Source organism: Cetorhinus maximus, chromosome 2 (genome assembly GCF_964194155.1).
Source record: "Cetorhinus maximus chromosome 2, sCetMax3.hap1.1, whole genome shotgun sequence".
Taxonomy (NCBI): domain Eukaryota; kingdom Metazoa; phylum Chordata; class Chondrichthyes; order Lamniformes; family Cetorhinidae; genus Cetorhinus; species Cetorhinus maximus.
Genome location: NC_135880.1, coordinates 26,882,403 through 26,897,842, shown reverse-complemented (window position 1 = coordinate 26,897,842; position 15,440 = coordinate 26,882,403). Strand labels below are relative to the sequence as shown.

Genomic DNA, 15,440 nt, shown 5'->3' with positions numbered 1-15,440 from the left:
CAGAATATTGTCAGGGCCCATAGCCTTTGTAGTATCCAGCGTCTTCAGCCGCTTCTTGATATCATGTGGAGTGAACCGAATTGGCTGAAGGCTGCCACCTGTGATGCTGGGCACCTCTGGAGGATGCCGAGATGGATCATGCGCTCGGCACTTCTGGCTGAAGATTGTAGCAAATGCTTCAGCCTTGTCTTTTGCACTGACGTGCTGGGTTCTCCCATCATTGAGGATGGGGATATTTGTGGAGCCTCCTCCTCCAGTGAATTCTTTAATTGCCTGCCACAGCTAGATGTCGCAGGACTGCAGCGCTTAGATCTGTTCAATTGGTTGTGGAATCACTTAACTTTGTTTATCACTTGTTGCATATGCTGTTTGGCACGAAAGTAGACCTGTCTTGTAGCTTCACCAGGTTGAAACTTCATTTTTAGGTATGCCTGGTGCTGCTCCTGGCATGTCCTCCTGCACTCTTCATTGAACCAAACTGAGCCTCTGGCTTGGTAGTAATGGTAGAGTGGGGGATATGCTGGACCATGAAGATACAGATTGTGGTTGAGTACAATTCTGCTGCTGCTGATGGCTCACAGCTCTAGCTGTCATGTCTTGAGTTGCTAGATCTGTTCAAAATCTATCACATTTAGCACAGTGGTAGTGCCACACAACACGATGGAGGGTTTTCTCAATGTTAAGACGGGATTTCAACTCCACAAGTGCTGTGCAGTGGTCATTCCTACCGGTACTGTCATGGACAGGCAGGTTGGTGAGGATGAGGTCAATTATCTTTTTAACCTCTTGTTTTCCTCACCACCTGCCACAGATTCAGTCTAGCAGCTGTGTCCTTTAGGACTTGACCAGCTCATTCAGTAGTGGTGCTACCGAGTCACTCTTGGTGATGGACATCGAAGTCTCCCACCCAGAGTACATTCTGCACCCTTGCCACCCTCAGTACTGCCTCCAAGTGGTGTTCAACATGTAGGGGCACTGATTCATCACTGAGGGAGGGTGGTATGCGGTAATCAGCAGGAGGTTTTCTTGCCCATGTTTGACCTGATGCCATGAGACTTTATGGGTCTGGAGTCAATGTTGAGGACTCCCAGGGCAACTCCCTTCTGACTGTATACCACTGTGCCGCCACCTCTGCTGGGTCTGGCCTGCCGGTGGGACAGGTCATACCCAGGGATGGTGATGGTGGAGTCTCGGACATTGTAAGGTATGATTCTGTGAGAATGACTATATCAGGCTGTTGCTGGACTAGTCTGTGAGACAGCTCTCCCAATTTTGGCACTAGCCCCCAAATGTTAGTAAGGAGGACTTTGCCGGGTCAACAGGGCTTCGTTTGGCATTGTTGTTTCTGGTACTGAGGTTGATATCGGGTGGTCCATCTGGTTTCATTCCTTTGAGACTTTTTAGCAGTTTTGATACAACTGAGTGGCTTGCTAGGCCATTTCAGATGGTATTTGAGAGTCAACTCATTGCTGTGGGTCTGGAATCACATGTAGGCCATACCAGGTCAGGATGGCGCCTTTCCTTCCTTCCAGGACACTAGTGAACCAGATGAAATTTTAGGACAATCGACGGTGGTTTCATCATCATCATTAGACTTTTAATTCCAGATTTTTATTGAATTAAAATTTCACCATCTACCATGGTGGGAATCAAACCTAGGTCCCCAGAGTATTACCCTGGATCTTTGGATCAAGTCCAGTGACAATACCACTATACCACTGCCTCCTTGGAAGCATAGAAGTGCTGTAGCTTGACACAGGGGGTATGAGGGGCAGTGGGGATAGGTGGAAGGACGGAACTTAGCAAAGGGGGCATGAGGGGCCATGGAGGGGGGGGGGTGGGTTCGAGTGAAAGGGCAGAATCTGGCATGGGGGGCATGAGGAGGACCTTTAGAATTTACCTTGTAAAAAGTCTCCTCATGCACACGAGGGTTCACGACTCCCCTAAGGGTCCGTGAATCACGACTCTTTAAAAACTTGCCCTGACTCCATGAAAATTATGGAGTAGGATAAGCCTATCTCCGCAATTGAGCTGGCCAGGTCAGGAGTGCCAGATGTGGGCTTTCAACAGGGACTAGCTTGCACCCTTTGGAGACACTCCTGAAAATCAGACAGCCTGGGAATTGGGTCGGGAATCCCGGGATCAGAGCCCATCCGCCATTTTTAAAGGGCTCCTGAGTCACCCCAGCTCAGTGAAAATCCAGGCCTCAGTACTCGCTCACAGGCAGATCGCCCTGACTGAAAGGAGTGCCAGGTACTTCCACCCTTCCTTCTCCTCCTCAGTCCTTCCCCTCTGCACTGCTTCCCCTCTCTGCTACCTTTGCCCCATTTCCAACTCATGCTGTTGCTCAAGGGGGACTGCAACGATAGCCCCCATCACTGAAGCAGGCTTTCTAATTGGCAGGCCAACTAATTCCTCTGACCTCCTTCTCAAGATCCAACACCTCACCCCTTGAAAATGATAAAATTTACAAACCTCTCTGATAACATTCAACGCTGCGCTTCCATTAACTCTGCACCAGCAAAAGTAAGTCAAAAGCACTTCACCTGGAAATTGTTTGCTTGGCCCTTTAAATAATGCTAGTGGACAGCGGTGTTACAGGGGTGGATGGAAGGGAAGTGGTGGGGTGGGGGTGGGGGGTGGACTCTCTCAAGCAGCTGAATGCATGTTCACCTGGGAGTGTTTAAATGAAGGTGTTAACTGAACCTGCATGGTCCAAAATGGTAGATCATGCATCAAAGCAGTGTTAGGGGCTGTTTGATGTCATAATTTGCCAACTCTGCATGCCCCTGGTGCACTCACAGCAAGCTCGCACTAGCCAGAGCTGGCCAGAAGCATTCCAGTGGCCATTATTTCACTTCTGTGCTTCTGTAGCATTAACGCGAGAGCTTTGCAGCGCACACTCTTATTGTAAAGAAGTTTTGTGATGGGTTCTAGTGACCCACAAGATCACATGTAACAGCTGTATTTCTATTAGTGCACCTGTAACAGATTGTTATTGCATCCTGCAAAGTAACCGGGAGCGGCAATGAATGACCATGTAAACATTCCTTTTGGTAAGGTGTCCATTTGTGTGCACCTTTCTCTATGTTAGGGTTTGTGAATTGACGTTCCATTTCAGAATCTTGGTCCAGAGTCTACTGGGATGGTGTGGTAATTATGGTTTTATGTAATGTGTAGTATACCTTTAAGAAGGTGTTATAAAGGAAGATCGCATGATCTTAATTAACCAATAGAATAGTAGCGCAGGCTACCTCTGTAGTCAGTAGTTAGTTAGTAAGCAGAAGTATGGAGACAGGGTTTGAGTTGAAAGCACACAAGTGTAGCTGCTGAGTATCTTAGTAAATAAACTGAATGTATTGCACTTAAGAACTGTCTGCTGATCAACTCTGAATATTGTACCAACTCGGCCAAACCAAAACAAGCGTGCAGCCCTGTTCCATAAATCCTAACAAACTGATGACCAGGATCTAACAAGTTGGTGACGACAAGCATGAAAAAGTAAGGAAAAAGTGAAGATACAATAAGCTGGCTTTGAGACTAAAACAAGTTAACAAAAGAAATCAAGAGAAACAAAATTGTGCTGTCCCTTGCGTGGTAAGTGTAAGTAGAATTTCCTAATCATCAAAGCAATCCCCTCACAGGATGCCGCAAGCCGCAAGAATTGTTCCTTTCGATCCAGTCACGGATGATTGGTCTCATTATATTGAACACCTCACATTCTTTTTCCAAGCGAACGACATTGCAGGGGAAGAGAAGAGGCGAGCGATCCTCTTATCTACATGTGGGAGTAAAGCCTATGGCTTGATTCAAAGTTTGATGGCACCCAGTGCCCCAGATTCAGAAAGTTTTGATGAATTGGTGGACCTCGTAAAGGGTCATTACCAGCCAAAGCCCTCAGTAACGATGCAACAACACAAATTTAACTCAAGAAATAGAGCCCCGGGGAGACAGTTGCTTGTTATGTGACAAGTTTGAAACAGTTAACGGAACATTGTGAGTTTGGTACATCTTTAAATGACATGCTCAGAGATTGTTTAGTCTGCAGTGTGAATGAGGACACGAATCAGAAGATTATTGAGATTAAGAAGGTGCTAGAGACAGCACTGGCCATGGAAAGCACAGTAAGGAATTCAAAAGCCATACAGGGATCACAAAATGGCACCGTCCTCCACGTTGGGCGAGAAGCCCCAGCCAAAAAGGGCGCAATAATGCGAGACTCTGCTGAGAAGCGGGAAATGGCCATCGCTAGCAGGCAAATAAAAATAAATGACTTAGCAGCAAAAACAAGGAATAATTGCAACAAAGGTGGAAACAGACAACCTTATAAAGATTGGCAATTTAAAAAAATTGATTTTTTTTTGTCTTTGAAACAGACACCTAATGAGACAGTGCAAGGAAAGAATCAGGCAGTATTTTAAACAAAAGAATAAACCCCGTGAGATCTATAATGTAGAAGAGCCTGAAGCAGCAAATTTGGATATGTATTCATTATTTAATTTGAAGGTTGGAAAAACGGAACAAATATATGTAACAGTGAAGGTAAATGGCAGGCCTATCAGAATGGAAGTGGACTCAGGAGCTTCCACTACAGTGATTGGTGAACACACCTTCAAATGTCTGAATTATGGTGCATATAAATTAAAGTTGGAAGAGACTGATGCCAAATGAAAAACTTACACAGGTGAAGACATCCAAGTCAAAGGCATAAGCAGAGTTACTGTCCATTACGGAAGCCAATCGGTAACACTACCCTTGATGGTGGTAGCAGGCGAGGGGGCCAAGTCTCCTTGGACAAAACTGGCTAAAGGAGATTAAGCTAGAATGGGCTGAAATTTTCCAGCTAAGAGCAAGTGAGTTATCAGAGCTACGACAAAAATACGCCTTAGTCTTCAAGGATGAACTTGGGAATATCTAGGGGCTGCAAGCAAAAATTCATGTGGATCCAGAGGCAACTCTCCGATTCATGAAGGCAAAATCAATACCTAATGCACTTTGGGAGAAGGTTGACACCGAACTGGACAGATTAGAGAAACAACCTGTGCAGTTCTCAGAACGGGCAGCGCCAGTAGTCCTTGTCCTTAAGCCCGACCAAAGCACTCAAACTTGTGGAGGCTCCAAATTGACAGTTAATGAAGTGACTAAGCTGGACAGACACCCCATACCAAATATTGAAGACCGATATGCCAAACTGGCAGGTGGAACCGCCTACACGAAGCTTGATATGAGTCATGCTTATCAACAATAGAGTTAGAGAAAGCCTCCCAGAAATTTGTCACAATTAATATGCACAAAGGGTTGTATCAATATACCCGTTTGCCTTTTGGCGTCTCCTCAGCTTGCGCCATATTCCAGAGAACAATGGAAAGTTTACTGCAGGGACTGCCCCATGTGCTAGTTTATTTAGATGATGTTCTGGTTACAGGACTCACAGAATAGGAGCATTCGGTGAACTTAGAAGAAGTCTTAAAATGTTTCTTGCAGGCTGGAGTGCGTTTAAAAAGAGACAAGTGCATGTTTCAAGTGAGGGAGGTCATTTATTTCGGTCACTGGGTAGATTCACAGGTCCTCCACCTGGCTGAGGAAAAAGTGAGAGCCATAAGGGAGGCACCTGTGCCAAAGAACACCTCAGAGCTCAAATCATTTTTAGGAATGATCAATTATTATGGGTATTTCTTACCCAATTTGTCTACAGAACTGACACCCCTGTATCATCTATTCAAGAAGAACCAACGTTGGTCTTGGGAGACACCACAGAAAGAAGCTTTCATAAAGGTAAAAAAATTGTTGCACTCGTCCAACCTATTAGTACATCATGACCAGAGGAAAGAACTGGTGTTGACATGTGACGCATCTCCCTACGGAGAGGGAGCAGTGCTCTCCTGTTGAATGGATGATGGCACGGAATGGCCTATAGGATATGTCTCAAGCACGCTCACCACAGTGGAAAAGGCATACTCACAGATAGAAAAAGAAGGCCTGTGGTGTCAAGAAATTTCACCAGTACGTACATGGCTATCATTTAACTATCATTTCAGACCACAAGCTATTGCTAGGATTGTTCAGTGAGAATAAGGCTATATCACCCATAGCCTCAGCAAGAATACAACGATGGGCATTGTTCCTGGCAGCATACGAGTATACTTTCGTTCATAGGCCTGGAAATCAAATTGCAAACGCTGATGCACTGAATCGTTTGCCCTTACAAGAAAAATATGTGGATGTCCCAGTTCCACAAGAACTAGTTTTTGTGTTGAATTTCTTACATTCATCTCCGGAATGTGCTGGACAGATTAGAGACTGGACAAGTCAAGATCCAATCTTATCCAAAGTGTGAGAACAAGTGCTTTATGGTTGGTCACTAGAGCATGTATTTGATTAAATGAAACCGTACTTTAACAGAAGACATGAAATAACCAGCCAGGGTGGTATCTTATTGGGAGCATGAGTGATTGTTCCTCCAAAAGGAAGAAAGCCATTGTTGATTGAACTCTATTGTGCACATTGCAGAATTTCCCGAATGAAGACCATAGCACACAGCTAGCTATGGTGGCCTGGGATGGATGGAGAAATAGAGAGCTTAGTGAAGAATTGTGTGCAGTGTCAGCAATTGCAAAAGTTACCTTCAACAGCTCCGTTACACCTTTGGGAGTGGCCAGGAAGGCCATGGGTACGATTAAACATTGACTATATGGGACCTTTCATGGGAACAATGTTTCTGCTCATTGTTGATGCCCACTCAAAATGGATGGACATATAGGAGTTGAAGTCACCAATGTCTTCTGGTACAATTGAGAAGCTACTTCAAAGCTTTGCCATTCACAGACTACCAGAAGTAGTTGTATCTGATAACGCCACGGCATTCACGAGTGCTGAGTTTCAGTGGTTTATCTGCCTCAACAGTATCACTCATGTAAAATCTTCACTGTACCACCTTCCTCAAATGGATTGGCCGAAAGAGCAATTCAAACAGTCAAGGCTGGCATGAAGAAATTAGCTGGAGATTCCATAGCAGCCACGCTAGCACACTTTCTTTTCCATTATAGGACCACCCCTCACACAACAACAGGTGTCACACCTACGGAATTATTGATGAAACACCATCTCAGGACGAGATTGAGCTTAATAATGCCAAATTTAGGGGGGGAAGGTGGAAAGGAGTCAGGGAAGTCAGTAAACTAGACACGACTGGTATAGTCGTGACAGGAAGTTTACCGTAGGAGAGACGGTATATGTGAAGAACTTTGGAGAAGGACCAAAGTGGTTACCAGGTGAAATAAGTGCAGTGACTATACCTCTATCTTACCACGTGAAGGTGGAAGGCCAAGTCATACAGAGACTTGTGGATCATCTAAGGAAGAAAGAAACAAATCCCCAAGAAATGATTCCACCACTGCTCATGACCGAGTCAACGTTTCCTGTTGATGTGTCAGATGTGTCTGTTGTACCTGCCCGAGTTGAGGAAACAGTCTGCAGGTGCCCACAGAAGAACCTGATGCTCAGACAACTCCAGAAAAGGAGGTTCCTGACAAAGCATCTGAAGTTGTAGAGCTGAGATGTTCTGCATGCATAAGGAAATCCCCAGAAACACTGAACTTGTCAATTACTTTTATTTTGAGAAAATTGTACTTGTAAAAGTAAATGTGTTTCTGAGTAAAGGGGGAGGGATGTGGTAATGATGGTTTTATGTAATGTGTAGCATACCTTTAAGAAGGATGTTATAAAGGAAGATCACATGATCTTATGTACCCAGTAGAGTAGTAGTGCGGGCTACCTCTGTAGTCAGTAGTCTGAGTTAGTAAGCAGTAGTATGGAGACAAGGTTTGAGTTGAAAGCACAAAAGTGTAGCTGCTGAGTACCTTTGTAAATAAACAGAATGTGTTCCACCTAAGAACTGTCTGCTGATCAACTCTGTCTATTGTACCAACCCAGCCATTCCAAAACAAGCATGCAGCCTGGATCCATAAGTCCCAACAAACTGGTGACCAGGATCCAACAGAAGATTTGGTGCAGCACTGAGGGAATGCTGCCTTGACAAAGACAGTCTTTCTGATGGGTTTCCAAAGGACTCAAAGAAGGGCAGGGAGTCTTTTAGCCAAAAGTATTTCTTCAAACAACGACATTTAAAAAAAAGACAAATTAACTGGTCATCCATCTCTTATGCTCTTTATGGGACCTTACTGTATGTAACAGGGTGGTCACATGACTGTGATTGCATTTCACAAGTTGGTCAATGGTCAGAAAATGCTTTGAGCTATCCTGAGGGCATGCTAAGATGCTATACAAATGGAAGTTTTTTAATTTCTTCTTTCTAGAACTCATTTCAGGATATCAGGTTACCAATAATGCACAGTGATGCATATTTGCATGTTTAGAAGTTTTTATTTTGATCTATGAGGTATGACACACACTGATGGTGATGCTGTGCACAATGTTCCGACAAGGAGCCTACAGGAGAGTCATTCCCTTTTTCCAGATGACCATTTCATGTGGGCTCATTCACAGGAATTGAAGATTCCCTTGGGTTATCCTCTCATCACTAAAACAAGTGAGAGAAATACTTTCATTTATATAGCACCTTTCAGCCAATGAAGTATTTTTAAAGTGTAGCCACTGCTGTAATATAGGAAATGTGGCGGCAACCATTATGCACACAGCAAACACTGCCAAACAGCAATGTGATAATGACCAGATACAGCTAATCTGCATTTTGTGATATTGATTGAGGGATAAATATTGGCTAGGACACCTAGGAGAACACCCCTTTGTAATGGTGCAATGGGATTTTTTATATCCACTGAGCAGGCAAATGGGTCCTCAGCTTAACATCTCCAGAAGATGGCACCTTTGACAGCACAGTGATCTCTCAGTATGGCGCTGGAATGTCAGCTTTGATTTTTGCACTCCAGCGCTGGCGTGGAACTTGGGCCCAGGACGTTATGAGTCACAGAGCTATCAAATGAGCCACTGCTGACACATAACTAAATTTCAGAAAATAGCATGAGATACACAGAGTTTAAGGCAAAAAAAAAAGTATCTGTAACAACAGTCTAGCTCCTACCTGTCTCCAGAATCAGGACATGTGCCGCAAAATCCTGGTAAAACGTGACACCTAAACATTCTGTAAGCAACAAAAGTCTTCCCACAACACACCAAGTGACACATAAGGCCTGAAATGCAGTGACCAGTGTGTTTGTAAAATGGAGAGAGCATTCATTCAAAACCTTTACAGCTTCTGATTCACAATTTCCACATGCTTTTCTGCATCCTCCAGTTATCCTAATATCATGTGGCAGCACAAGATGAACTTATTTTTCAGATTGCCTCCCCGTTGCCAAGAAAAATACACACAGAGGCACACATGCATGTAACATTCCAGACTCCAGATAGGCAATCCAGATGGCTGAATTTTAGAAGGGAGCCAACTGTAATTAAAGTTCTCAGCACCTTTTGCAAACTCCCAATGGCACCAGTCACTGGTCCTCAAAAAATATACATTTGTTAATTTTCAGTGGGAACTCGGTTTATCTCAGTCTCAAATATAATCCAACACATTGGAAATGTTATAACCAATGGATAAGCATATCCAGCAGGTTAGAGGAATGTAACCACATCAGTTTTATAAGGTGTTTTGTTCAAATTATTAAAATTCTCAAAAATTAACAAAGATTGAACTCTTTGCTCCCCAATACTTTGCCCAAGTGGCCATTCTTAAATGGAAAAGCTCCAATGTTTATCTTATCAATTTGTTCCAATGAACATATTACCCTTATAAAACTGCAAAATGGCAAAGTAAATTAGAGGCGCAAATGTTAAAAGAAAGAAGTACTTATAACTTGTTGGATAAATACAAAATTTCAGTTGACAGCTGGTATGAATTCTGATGACGTTTTTTTTACTAAGGTCCTGTCCTACAGCCAGACTAATGTAATTAGTACCAGAAGGGATGGATTATCTCCTCTCTAGATGCAGTGTGTCTCTTTTTTATGCTGCATTTATTGCTCTTTTTCATGTGCTCTTCAAATTACTTTCCAAGCAGAGGGGTACCTTCCTCTTTCTGCTAAAAACCACCTCATTGCTCCTGTCTTGGAACTTTTGTGTTTTGAACCAATGCATCCCCTTTCTAATATCAGAAAGATATTTTATATTCAGAATGACTGAAACCAACTCCCCCTCCCCCACAACATGACCATATCGTAAACCAGACCATAAATTCCAGTATTAGGATCCTACTTGATGCCCAGATCAATGTGTTCCTGGATCCCAGAGCCAAGGATCCCAATGTTACAGAACTTGCTCTTCCTTTGTTCATTTTCCCAAACCGTTAAACCCGTCTCTAAAATTTCTTCAGCTTTGGCTCCTTGAATGGTACAATGAACAGTAGTTTTATCGCTTCGTCCAATATCAAATGGCTGCGCAGTAAGCATCAGCACTGCGGTCTGGCCAGTGAGCTGCTCTAGCATTTTAGCACCTTTGGTGGGTCTGTCATCACCTTCACTGACACAGATATTCAGGCACAGCTTTCTAATGCAGAGCTCACATGCCGACTTTTCTTTTTCCTTTTGCTCACCATTCCCAAACATTTGGGGAGCTGAAGATTGTTGTTGCTCTTTGCTCCTCTTCATTGTGATAGGGCCTGGGAGTAGTGGGGGGCAGTGTGGTGGTGGGGGAGGTGGGGGTACCTTAAGGGGAAGACTTATGAGCCATTCCATCCTGCAAGGATGGATTCGAGTAGGATCCATCAAATACATGATCATATTCAATGAAGAAGAATTTTGCCGAAGGACTGAAATCAATACAGCAATGTTATAAATCATTGGAATCCAACAAAAGTAAAAAACCAACCAAAAACAAAACTTTAACAAACTGTCAATAAAAAGATTTATAAATGTAACAACAGGAATGGAAAGGCAATGATTAACACCATAAGTAAAGCCTCTACAAAGGGAAACATTGATCAAAGTGGTGCCACAACAAAAGGACTAACTACAAAGAAATATGGGAATAGGGAAAGATTATAACTAAGGCTGTGAAGATGAATCAAACATGACAAAGACAAACCACCAATAGACAGAATAACATCTCCACTTGTCAATCAAGGGATTATTGCACAGCAGTATACCTCACACTCGGGTGCAATTATATAATGGTAGCGATCTATAAAGGTACGTGTTCCTTCTCAGGTATCTTTCACTCACACCCAGGTATCTTTCTTTCTACACCTGCTTAAATGCTTACCCCTGAAGGCTATATGCATAAACAGCATTCCTTGCCCACTTACATAATACTGCACTTTTTCAAGTTAAACATCATCAGCCAGTTACAAACCCAACCCCTGCACACATCAAGATCCGTTTGAAGCTGCCAAGCATTGTCTAAAGTCTTGACTCTCAAACAACTCAAAGCATCATCTGTAAATTTGCAGATCATTTCCCCAACAACTACATCTAGATTATGAATGAAAATAGTGAAGAGCATCCGTAACACCAATCCTACGGAGACTTTACTGGTGACTAGTTTCCAAACAGATCCAAATCCATCTGTAACTACTTTCTGCCCAGAGACTTCTAGCCAGTTCTTAATTCAGCTCAATATATTACTAATACCAAAGGTTTTGATTTTGTAGAGAAGCTCAATAAGTAGAACCTTGCCAAAAGCTTTTGGGAGCTTAATTGTGCAACCTTGCCACAGGATTCCCACAAATCACTCAAAATGCTTTCTGAAATGTTTATCATTGTTATTTTTTTCTCAGTAGCTGAAATTTAATTGCCCAAAGCGTTTCCATAAAACAAAATTCGAAAATACTTGGTGTCTCACAATAATGTTTAAATCTTTATATTGAATTTTCTTTGGGGCTGAATCTTCCGCTCAGCGAGTGGGGGCGGGCCCTGCATGCCGATGCATAAAATGACGGGTGATGACGTCAGGCGTACGTCCCGACGTCACCGCGCATTATTCCGATCTTCAGTTTGGTGGGTGCGCACCAGAGTCGGCTGCGTGCCTGCCGAACTGTCAAAGTCCTGTTAACGCCATTAATCACCTAATTAAAGTCGTTGTCAGGGCTCTCCGTCCAACCTTTAAGGTTGGCGGGCAGGCGAAGAGCCCAGGCGGCCTTCGCATTACTCATGAAACCTCATCCACGGGCGGGATGAGGTTTCATGAAGGGTTTATAAATTAAATAAAAAATTTTATTAAAATTCATAAACATCTCCCAGCTCATGTGACACTGTCACATGAGGGGACATGTCTGCATAATTTTATTTCTTTATTTTAAACCTGTTTTGAGCTGAACTTAATCTCCCTGAGGCATGGAGCTGCCTCAGGGAGATTTCTGTGCTCTTTCGCGCGCAGCCGATCGTGGGCGGCGATTGATGGCGCGCCCGCTCCCACTCAGCCCGCCTGATGGGGAGAAAATTCTCCCCTTGGTCTTTTAATGCCTTCAATGTTTTTTGGCAGGCGACAGAAAGTAGGGGCTTACCAACAAAAGAAAGAGGAGCTGGAGTGAGCACTTTAGCTCTTCAAACTTGCTCTGCCATTCAACAAAACCATGGTGATCTTCCACATCAACTCCACCTTCCCACACTATCCCCATATTCCTTAATTCCCTTAATATCCAAAAAAATCTATCGACCTCTGTTTGGAATATATTCAATGACTGAGTATGACTGGCACAGCTGTGTGTGTGTGTCGGGATTTCCAGAGATTCACAACCTTTTGAGTGCGTAAATTTCTCCTCAATTCAGTCATAGATGACTGACCCCTTATTCTGAGACTGTGACCTGCTGTTCTAAATTCTCCAATCAGGGAAATATTTTCTCAGAATTTATCCTGTCAAGTCCCTTAAGATAAAGGATAAAGGGAACCTGCTGTTATTGGCAGGATGCAACATGTGATGTCCCTCAGGAGTCTGTAGTAAGACCACAGCTTTTCACTATTTCTGTCAATGAGTTGGATGAAAGAACAGAATTGTGTGTCCAAGTTTGAAAATGACACTAAGTTTGGGGGCACAGTTAGTTATGCAGATGGGAGGAGCAAGCTATGAATTGGCAGACCGGTCATTCAAGTGGTCAAAACTGTGTGGCAGATGGAGCGAATAAAAACAAATTGTAATATTTTCTTCACGGTACGACTGTACAGAAATAGAGGAATTTGGATGTCCATGTATTTAAATCATGAAAAGCTGGTGCACAGGTACAAATAATAACCAAAAAGGCTGGAGTACAAAGAAAGGAAGTTATGTTCAGCTGTACCGAGCATTGGTCAGATCCACTGTGTATTGTGTTCTCTTTGGGGCACACGCTGGAAGGACATATTGGCTTTGGAGAGCATTCAATGCAGATTCACAATTACATCAGGACTTAAAAGGTTAAATTATGAGGACAGGTTACACAGACTTGACTTGTTTTCCCTTAGGTTTATAAGATTGGTCTAATTGAGGTGTTGTAAACGGTAAAGGAATTCATTATGGTAGGTATAGAAAAACTATTTCTTCTGTTGGAGGAAGTTGGATCAAAAGGGTATAATTTTAAAATTTGAGCTTGGCCAGTTAGAAGTCAAATTAGGAAGCACCTCTTTCCCACAGAGCAATGAAAATCAGGAATTCACTCCCCCAAAATGTTGTGATGTTCAAAACTGTGATTAATAGATTTTTACTGTGAAAAGCTATCCTGGCATATGGATAAAAGGTGGATAATTGGAGTTAAAGTACAGACCAACCTGATGGAACTGAATATTGGGATAGAATGGAGAGGCTGAATGGCCTACTCCGTTCCATCACAATACAATATGATCCGCTCTGCCCTGAACTTCCAAGTGTACATTCCAGGATGAAAAATTGGTACAGCCAGGGGAAAACATAAGCACATGTACAACTGTTGAAAAGTTTAGAGTTTAATTTTCTAGCTGCAGATATATCCCAATGTCAGATGATGTTGCTGGCAACAGTGGGTGGGTTAAAAGCTCAGCTTTTGCACCACTGTGAATGAATTGCAACAATATTAACTGGCCATGTTGATTCATATCTTATCAAAAACAAAGGCTAGCCCTGACCCAAAAATAGACAAGCTTGCTTGGTGAGATTTAAATTATTTTGTTAATAAATACGGAGGACAAAAATGCCTTTTGGCGGACGTCCACATGCCACAGTAAGTAGCAGTCCTGTTTGTTTACATCACAGTGCCGACAGTGCCAATGGTGTACACAATTGTATTAATGGTATGTGGGGCCTGGAAAAGCCTGTTTAACACAATCTTGCAATCTACAGCAAGAGACTAGAAAAAAGTCTACCTTTGATAAAATCATGCTAACTTTATACGTAAATTAAGATGAGCTTATGATTTATTTTTAATTAGATCGTGGTGAGATGCGTATCAACGCTGAGTGGCAAACACAACATGGTACAATCCCAGTGTACTCATCGAGAATGTTACACTGGAATCTTTAATTCTGTTTGATGATATTTTTCTCTTAATGCTTTCTAATGGGCACACTGAATAAAAATTCATGCATGCGTCGACAGCTATTTTAGCCTTGCGTCAATTTTGTGGCATCGTTTTTCCAGTTTTCTCTGCTGCTCCCCTGCAAGTGCTTCAAGCTGAAGTGTGGTTCCACAGTTGTGGGCCACCATTCAGCACCTTGGCCAACTATTCGACAACAAGTCTTCACAACAACAGTGCTGTCACTCTACATCAGCACATGCACACTTTCCAGAAGGAATTGTTGGATAGAGATCCAGGGCTTTGCCCTGGATGATTTACCCCTCCTTCAACCAGGGGTTAAACAATAAATGTATTTTCTTCAAGCAGGAGTTTCCACTGGCTACTGTTGAGCAATGTCACTAGTAAATGGTTCAGTATAGCTTTTTAAGTCATTTTTGGTTATTTAAAACCGGGTTACTCATGGGTAGTTTGCACCCGGATTGCTGATTGCACCCAAAGGGGAAATTTTTGGTCTATCTATGTGGCAACTTCAATGGAGTAAAACTTCCCAAGACATTTCACAGAGGAGGAATCACCCAAAAATGTGTAAGGGACAGAAAAAGAAATGGAAGCAAAGGGTGTGAGGGGTGGGAAGTAGTTCTCCAGCATAAGAACATAGGAACATAGGTACAGGCATAGGCCATTCAGCTCATTGAGTCTGCTCCGCCATTCAATTAGATCATGATCATCTACCTCAATGCCACTTTCCCGCACTATCTCCATATCCCTCAATATCATTGGTCTCCAGAAATCTATTAAATTCTGTCCTCAACATGCTCTCACAATGAGCTTTCACAGCCCACTGGCGTAGAGTATTCCAAAGATTCACCACCCTCTTAAGTGCTGAAATTCCTCCTCATCTCAGTCTTAAATGGCCTACCTCTTATCCTGAGATTATGTCCCTGGTTTTAGACTCAGCACCCAGGGGAAACATCTTATCTACATCTACCCTGTCATGCCCTG

The 15,440-nt window shown here is 43.0% G+C and overlaps 1 long non-coding RNA gene and 1 pseudogene across 1 annotated transcript in view; both read right to left on the bottom strand.

The window, feature by feature from the left end:
• LOC144690163 (uncharacterized) overlaps positions 1–15,440 on the bottom strand; it is a 1,928,633-nt gene that overhangs the window by 109,592 nt on the left and 1,803,601 nt on the right. The gene's annotated exons all lie outside the window — the stretch shown is intronic.
• LOC144689887 (large ribosomal subunit protein uL5 pseudogene) lies at positions 10,025–10,625 on the bottom strand (annotated as a pseudogene).